This window comes from Epinephelus moara, chromosome 20 (assembly GCF_006386435.1).
Source record: "Epinephelus moara isolate mb chromosome 20, YSFRI_EMoa_1.0, whole genome shotgun sequence".
Taxonomy (NCBI): Eukaryota; Metazoa; Chordata; class Actinopteri; order Perciformes; family Serranidae; genus Epinephelus; species Epinephelus moara.
Genome location: NC_065525.1, coordinates 3,331,697 through 3,340,412, shown reverse-complemented (window position 1 = coordinate 3,340,412; position 8,716 = coordinate 3,331,697). Strand labels below are relative to the sequence as shown.

The following is an 8,716-nucleotide window of genomic DNA, read 5'->3' as shown; positions in this document are numbered from 1 at the left end:
GGACCACAGATGGTTCATCATTTGGTAAAATCATCACTGGACAATTTAAAGGCTTTTTCCTCTGTATGCTCTTTGTCTTCAAACAAAGAGGGCTATGCGACACCCATCTCCACTGGAGATCACACCTCACACTTCAGTGAGACTCAAGTCCCAAAACTTGATTGGACAAGACCTTTTACAGTGACATGTGACTCTGTGATGTCACAGGCATCTGTACAAGATCTGCTCCCTTCCACAGAACTTTCTCTTCTTGCTCCAGCTGCTGTAGCAGCTAACACCTCTTTCTGGCTGGGCCTGGAACAGCAGAGGCCCAGAACCGGTGCTCCATAGCCCCAACCACTAAAGGGAGGGCAATTGATCACAGACTCACTTGCGAACACAAGGTTTGCAACTAGCTTTCCAGCAACAAGGAACTAAGTGAGTTAGCACCCAGCGTCTAATTCTGCAAGGACCCCGAGCGACTGGCTTCCTCGGATCAGAACCTTTGGAACAAAGGACAACAAAGACTGCACCTGGAACCATCTTCCCAGCCTTCTTCTGCCGGCTAACAGAGCAGTACACCTCCAAGTGACTCTTTCTCCCATCCATTCAAGGATCGGTAATGTAACAACTGGGCATAGCTTATCACAGCTTTACAGGCTAAGCAAGACTGTTTAACTTGTTGTATGTGATTTGATGCTGTTTACTGAGTTATTGTTGTGATTGTTGGCAGTTAGGTCATTGATTAGTTGGCTTCGCCAAAGCTAAGTGTTTAGTTTGCTAATACTGTTCACAGACAGATTCTTGCACACAACTAAACAATCTCTGCACTAATCCAGACCGTTTGCAACACAAATCACATTCACACAGACTCATTAACAAATAGGCTTTCAACAGAGCTACACCCAAACAGGCATTCCAAAGTTCCCGCTTCTTTTCCTTTGTCTTTGTCCTGACCACACGGTCAGACAAACACCTCCCCCGAAACTGAAGCAGCCTTGATTCGGCCATTTTGGTAGTTATCTGTTGTTCGAGCGAACCTAGCGGTGAAACGATTTCGCTTATTGCTCCTTTAACTAATCATAAACAAAACAAAACAAAACAAAAAACAAAAAACAAAAAACAAAAACAAAACAATGACAAATAAACAAATTTATAGCGAACAGTAATACAGACACGATAGACCAAGAATTGGGGGACCAAAGCAGAAGTGCTTGAGTGCTAAATTAAAGTGCGATGTGCTAAGTGCTCAAGTGCTAAGGTGCAATGGTTTTAAGGGTTAATATTATTGCACATTGCCCATGTTAAAATGCTAATTGAATTGCACACCGCCCGATTGCACAGGTTTATGAAGTGCTAGTTTATATTGCACAATGCCCTATAGCACATGCAAATGTGTGTGCAGGTATTATTGCACTTAAATTAGAATACGTAGATGTATTTATGTACGCACAATTACACTGAGTTACATACAAGTTGTATGTATGTGTACAAGGACAGGCTTGGCTTGTCACCGGCACATCCCCGGTATACAAGCCAGACCACGTCCTGAGATGGTTCCCCAACAAACAGACAGACAGTGCTTTGTGCTGTTATTAATTGCATGTTGCTCACTTGAAACATGATTAAACATGATGGTAACATATCTGTTTGATCTGGTTGTATAGCACATATAAAGCGAAGAAACAATAGAGAAAGCAGGATGGGGGCTACAAGCAGGTTAGTTATGACCACATATCTGATTTGTCTTAAGCCATTTCTTTAAGTTGCTTAAAAGCACAATATGTGGGACATTCCCTAATCACAAGAGGTAAACTATTCCAGTATTTACTGCCAATAACAGACAACACCGCTTGTCCAAAGGTTGTACGCCTAAAGTGCACCTCGCAGTCCCCCCCTGGAAGAGGCCCTGGTGTTCCTGGACAAGCCACTATCTGCTCTCAGCTTAATGAATTTGTTTAATGGGGGAGGTGCTAGCCCATGTAGCGCCTTGTACATTAGGCAGGCAATTTTGAAGTGTTTGAACTTATCAAAACTTAAAAAACTGTGGTTCCAGATGCATTTTTCTTGTGTCCTTGTTTCAAAGGTGAAACTCCAAGGAAGCTGGTTGCTCAGGGTCTTTGCAGAGTTAGACACTGTGTGCTAACTCACTTGGTTCTCCTTGTTGCTAGAAAGCTAGTTGCAAACCTTGTGCTTGCAAATCTAAGTATCCTGGTTCAGGTTTGCCTCTGCCTTGAGCTTGGGCAAATCGTGGTCCAGGAAAAAGAGAGTCTGTGAGCAATTGCCCTCCCTTTAGTGGTTTGGGGCCATGGCCTCTGAGTTGGTCAGACATGGTGTGAGCTGCTCGGCATCTCACAAGCAAGAGAGCATCTGGGCTGGTCCAGAGGGCGTGAGCAAGTAACAAAACGTGTAGCTCAGCATGTGACGTAAACAGTGACGTGGGAGGATAGCCACAGCTGGTCAGTCCTTCGGCTATTCTCTCGTAAGTCGGCCCGTTCTTCACCATTCCTGTCATGGCCTCTTCGTTTGTGAGGGCAAGGAGGGCATGCAATTCCTTGTCTCCCCAGTTGCTCATCTTTACAGTGTCTGTCAGGTTTGCATTTCCCTCTTGCTACTAGCTGCTCGCTAATTCCTGCTATCAGCTGTTTCCTGTTTATCCACCGCCAGTGGGTTGCACATGCGGCGTCATCAACAGCTCCCCCCACAAGTTTTCAACATCCCCTCCCCTTGCAGAAGGCTGCCTTGGTCTTTTTAAACTAAAAGGGTTCCGCCAATATGATTACTCTACGAGGCAGAAAATTGGGCACCTCGGATCAACTCGCCAATCCGGCTCTGTGTGTCTAAACGCTCACAGCTTGCCAGCAAAATGGCCCAACATTCGGGGAAAATCTGGCAGTGTAAAAGGGGCTTGAGAAAGACATGGGCCAGAATATCTTGTGGAAGATAAACTACATGTCTCCTCAACTTCTGTGTCTGAGATGTGGAGAGTCAGGTCACTGTTACCTCTGTCTGTTGGTGGAGGTTGGGGAGCTGACTTCATTCCCAAAGACTTCGGGTCTGGTGGGAAAGATTTCCACTTACTGAGTGGAGGAGGTGCTAACCTCTCATCCAGGGAGGAGTGTGAATCAGAAAAGCCGTAATCACACTGGCTGTAAGACTGTGCTGGGGCTAGATGTTCTGATCTAAGCCGAAACAGTTCTTCTTTATGTGAGCAGAGGTCTAAAGGTTCATTCTCACTGCCACGATGTGGAAATACAGGACCGATTTGTGGAATATTCGCGCAGCGCTTTTCCGCGTTTAAACCATACACACAGGCGTGGTATGGACGCGGTGCGGAATTTCGCGTTGTTGTGTTCCAAGTCCACACAGTGTGACCGGGTGTGGTTGAACATGGTCGAGAGTAGCAGCAGCAGTTAGCTAGCAAGCTAACATTTAACAAGCATCAACATCAACTTTCCTTAGCAAGTCATCTAAATAGCGCATGGCTTTCTTGTTAGCCATCTGTACTTCATGGAGGAGAGAAGCATTTTGCGCTCTTAGAGTTTCTACCTCCTTCTCTAGAGCTGCTTTACTCTGAAAGGCAAGGGTGATTTGCCTGTGAAAGATCAGAAGCAAGCATTTTAACAATGTACCACAGGATGCAGTCTGTGCATCACAGTTGTCGCTGAGTAGAGAGTTTATTTCTTCACTGCATTCACCGAGACTCAATCTGCTGATGAGTTCAGGACAGCCAGAGTTTAGGCTCTGTGCAATGGAAAAGATAAACTGTTCTTAACAGGGGTTCACCATTGTTAGGTCTGGAAAGGAAGGTGAGGCTAAAACAGGTTGTCTTAGTACAAGTCAAATGTGTAGTTGGCTGTGGTGTTGCTTGGCAGACACCTTTAAGTGTAACTTCTGAGTACACTAGCCACTAGCAAAAGAATGTGCTGGCCTTCTCTGTGGGGGTAGTGAATCCCAACAGTGTCTTAACCCAGCCACACGTTAACCACAGCAATTTTGTAATGTGATTTTTTTGTCTAGGAAAATATCATGTTTTGACTTAAAATACTTAGTTTTGGGGGCATAATCCCTGCTGGTAAAAACAATGGACATAGCTACAGTGATGTCACCTATTAGCTTGTGGTCTCCCGCTTTGAAGCCTAAAGTTAGGCATTTCAGCCATTGCCATCTTGATGTTTTGGCGCCAGAAATGACCATTCTTGGGTGAGAGGCTGGTGGAGTGAGGGGTGGATCTGACTGAGAAGCCGAGAACACTATCTGCAGACAGCTTGTCACTCAAAGCATCTACACCCTTAATTATATGTAACAGCAGGGCAGTAGTCACCATATAGTACATGGTATACGAGAGGGACACACCCACCCCCAATGTTCAAATATGCCCAAAATGTCCCCCGCAATATATAACTGAAACTGAAAAACAACAACAAAAGAAACATTTTTTTTTCATTGCTATTCTACGATAGGCAACCACATACCACCATCCGAAATAATGTAATCATCATAATTATAACTAAACATAACAAATCCCTGTTATTATTACTATCGGTTCAAATATTGCAGTTCTGTGTGTGGTTTGTCCAAGTGGAGTTGCCGTAGCAGAATGCCAAGGCTGGTTGCCATGGTTGCCATCAATGATGTTGCCAGACTGCTGTATGGGTAATGTTCCAGGCAAGCAATAGCCCCTTTTCCACCAACATTTCCTGGAACTTTTATTACCAGGAATTTATTTACCTTGGTAAAAGAATTCCTGGTAATCTGTGTGTGTTTCCACCGCACCTCAAAGTTCTGGAAAATGTATTCAAATTAGCGTGATGACGTAGATGATTCGGTGTGTGCCCTATCTTCAGCTCATTGAGCTTATTGGCTGGTAACATGGTAACATTAGTGCTGGTGTAGAGAGTAGAGGCTGTTTGTCTCAGCCGGCAGCTAAATTTAAAAGTCTTTCAAGATAAGTGTCAAACTAAGTTAGTCTACATACAGACAGCTGTCATTTGAGCTTATTAGTAACAATTTACTATCAGCCAAACTAGCGGCTGTCCTTGTGTAAGACATAACGTTAGTGACAGTGGATAAGAGACTGTGGACGGAGCATATTGAATATCACTGTCTTCATGTTTACGCTTGCTGAACACATGTATTGATAAAGTTTTGGCTTCTTACTCGCTAAGGGTTAATGTCACTTACAGTAACGAGTGTAGCTGCCGTCAACTCGAGTCATTTTCGAGTTATCTTCGTTTTGTTTCCACCGTGGATGCTCAGCTGTTCGCCGGTTACTGTGTCGTGTAGGCGTGTGTGAGTGGATATGTGTGTGTGGAAGAGTTCAGCGCCGGCACAAAAGAACCGATACCATTGGCGCTTATCAATACTACGGTCTTTGATAATTTAGTACCAGGATTTGGTACCCATCCTTAATCAAAACACAAAGGAAGTGAAACTTGTAGAAATGAAATAAAATTTGCCAGGAAGTGCAGAACACTGCAAGTGCGTGTTCCACCAAACATACCTGCCCCTCAAGAATTCCGGGTAATCTGAAAAGTCCTATCCCCCTACTAGATACTTTTTTCAGGGAAAGTTTGGGGTTTAGGGCAATTTTTTTTCCCAGGTATGAAGTTCTTAAGGTGGAAAAGGGGCTAATGTAAATTTGTCTCTCTATTCATTACTGAAAAAAAGTGGAGTTAGCTAGCTGGCTAGCTAGCTAACTCCACTTTTTTTCTAACATGGTTTTTTTATAACATGGTTACATTTGGTGTAATATTGCAAAACAATAAGTGTCTCTCATAACGTTAGCACTGCATGTGTAATTTCACAGTGAGTCGTCATGAGCAAGAGGAAGGGTGGCAGAGACATTCGGCTTATTTTTGGCCAGTCTCAGAAAAGAAGCAAAGTAAGTTAAGAGCAGTGAGAAAATGAGTAGACTTACCCTATCAGTCGGATTATATAAGTAACGTTAGTTATACGGTTATACGCTAGTTATATGGTACATCGCAAAACGAATGGGTCTGGACACGGAGTGTACATTTCCTCTATTCCCGAGGGGCGGTATCAATGGCTGTCACTCAAAGTGCCCCTCCACGCAATTGGAATTGAGTAAATGAAACGTGTGACGTTGGCTAGCACAATGGCACTGTAAACAGACCAGCAAGCTGCAGTGAAGATGAGCTATGATGATGTCTGGGAAAGAGTGTTGCCGTCTTTGCGGATTTCCTCCTCACTGTGGACTCTGAGTTGCATGGCTGTGATTCCCAGCTTGGTCGCTTCCCTGACCTGCTCCTCCATGAGAGCAACTAGCAGAGAAACAACAATAGCCGCTGGGTTTTTACTGACTTCACTGGAAGGACAGCAAAAACATCCTTTTTTTCAATAAAAGCTTTCAGTGCAGCTGTTTGCTCTGCTTTTAAAGAAAATGTACATTCCAGTTCGTTCAACACATTTACCATCGCAGTTTCAAAATCAGTAGCCATGTTGGTTGTTTATGCATTCACTCTGCTCCTTGTCCCTCTTATTCTGATGACGTGCCCATCCCAAAGTAATAAATGGTTGTGATTGGCCCGGTAAGCTTTAACCGATGCCAGAATGTGCCTTAATGATTGCATGGCCAGACTGATCTGCGGAGCGAAATCGAATATGAGCTCGCAAGATCAGGATGGTTTCACCAGGTTAACCGTACGGTAGCATTAGTACAAAAAATTAGTCCGTGTTTCTTGATAAGAATTCTTGTCATTCAGATCAGAAATGGTTTGTAGGCTATCTGAGCAAGAGACACCACTTGTTATCTGATAATATTTCTTCCATGTTCACTTTGGTGTGTTCAGAATAAAGAGAGTGAAGCAGAGGGAGAGAGAGAACATTTGGAGGATGAAAACACAGGTGTGAGGTGTGAGTGTGTCAGACTGGTGGTGACATAGAGGTGAGTAGCGTAGTCTAAGAGAGGGGCAAATATTAATGGTTAGGACCGAATGACATTGCAGCAGACTCCCATTGGCCCCCATGTGTATAGTGTGTATCAGTAGTCTTTCTAGTCAGTAGTTTACTGATATCAGTGATAATATTTCTTCCATGTTCCCTCTGGTGTGTTTAGAGTAGAGAGAGAGAGGCAGAGGGAGAACATATTGAGGGCAGGAGAACAGAATCTGGTGACATGGAGGTGAGTGAGAATTGAGAAAGAAGCAAATATTGATGGTTAAGATATAATAATGACATTACAGCAGTCTTATGTTAATGTACAGACTCCTACTCTTTCTAGTCAATAGTTTGCTGATAAGATTTTCATCCATGTTCACTCTGTTCAGAATAAAGAGAGAGAGGCAGAGGGAGAGAGCGATGACATAGAGGTGAGTAAGAGAGGAGCAAATATTGATGGTTAAGACCGAATAATGACATTAGAGCAGAATCCTGTTGGCACCCATGTGTGTCACAGTTTCATCCTCCCTGTCTCCCCTCCTATCCCTCTGCCTCAGTAATTTTCCACTCTCCCTGCCTCTGCTCCACTCTACCTGCCAGCCACTCCCACCTAATCAGCCCAACTACACTCACCTGCAAGCTCAGCTGCAGCTCATTACCAATCAGCCCTGCATATAAGCCTCTCCAGCACTCTCATCCTTGCCAGATTGTTCTACTGCATCCATGCGAGACTTTCCAGCACTCATTACCCACCTGATCTCCTGTTGCCGACCCTGCCTGCCTCCAACCTGCTCTCCTCGCCTGCCTCCTGGTGAACTTACCTGCCCTCTGTCCTCGACCACGCGTTCTGCCTTGGCGTCTCTGGCATCTGTTGTTTCTCCTGGCTTCGACAACTCCGCCTGGCCCTGGCTTCCCTACTGCCTGCTCCTCACGGCACCTCTGCTTCATCGGTCTGCTCTACTGGCTTCGACTCCTCCGCCTGGCCCCAGCTCCTGTGCTGCTCGCTCCTCGTCAGCACCTCTGCATCATCGGCTGGCTCTTCCAGCTCTGGACACCTCGCCTCGGCTACCTCGTCTCCAGTAAGCCCCTTACCTTTACTCCTGGCCGCTAAAGAACTGAACTGTACGGGTCCGAGGGCTCACGTAACCCCCTCTGCCCCGTGGCTGGGTTCGGCTTAATCCCTTCCTCAAGCCTGAGACCCAGAGACTGTGTGTGGGCTATTAGCCTGAAGACTGAACTGTCCGCTGTTTATTCATCTGCTCAAGTTGAGTGTTGGGCAGTAGCGTCACTACAGTAGCAGACGTTTGTAGTTTAACTAGGCTACATTTCTCAGTAGCCTGGTGGTAGCGTCGCTGTTTTCTGAATCAAGTAACTTCTCAGTAGTTAAGCTCTTTTATTGATCACTTAACGCGGTAGCGTCCACACAAGCTACATTTCCAAAATCATTTCTGAAGCTCAAACGAGGCAGGGATTTCTGTTATGGACTGAAATAAAACTGTCACCGCTACCACACAGAGTCACTTCCGCATGAACCTGACGGGGGCACTGTTGCCAACTCCTCAGTAAGAAAAGTAGCTATTGCCTGTCCTAAAAGTCGCTAGAAGTCGCTAAATGACGTCATCGCCTAATTTGCATAATTGTCCATATGCATGAAATTGTTATGGCTGCTGTAGGAGAGAGGAATAACGTCGTGGGAGAGACAAAAACTGAGTAAAAAAACACCCTGAATATGTTTAGAACTACAAATGAACCTTCTTTCAGTGATTTATATTAGACAAAGAAAATTTTACATTTACATCCCGCCCTGACTGTAAACCAGGTCGGGATCAGCCAGCGG

The 8,716-nt window shown here is 44.9% G+C and overlaps 1 protein-coding gene across 3 annotated transcripts in view; it reads left to right on the top strand.

Moving 5' to 3' along the window:
- The first annotated feature begins 317 nt into the window (after positions 1-317).
- Positions 318-8,716, top strand: part of znrf1 (zinc and ring finger 1) — a 159,079-nt gene continuing 150,680 nt past the window's right edge. Inside the window, exons 1-2 of one of the 3 annotated variants that reach the window (XM_050072307.1) lie at positions 7,130-7,310; positions 7,480-7,958. The gene's annotated coding sequence lies outside the window, so the exon portion shown is untranslated. Of the gene's footprint in view, positions 599-7,129; positions 7,311-7,479; positions 7,959-8,716 lie in introns of those variants that run through there. The other 2 variants (XM_050072304.1, XM_050072305.1) reach the window with 2 other exon arrangements.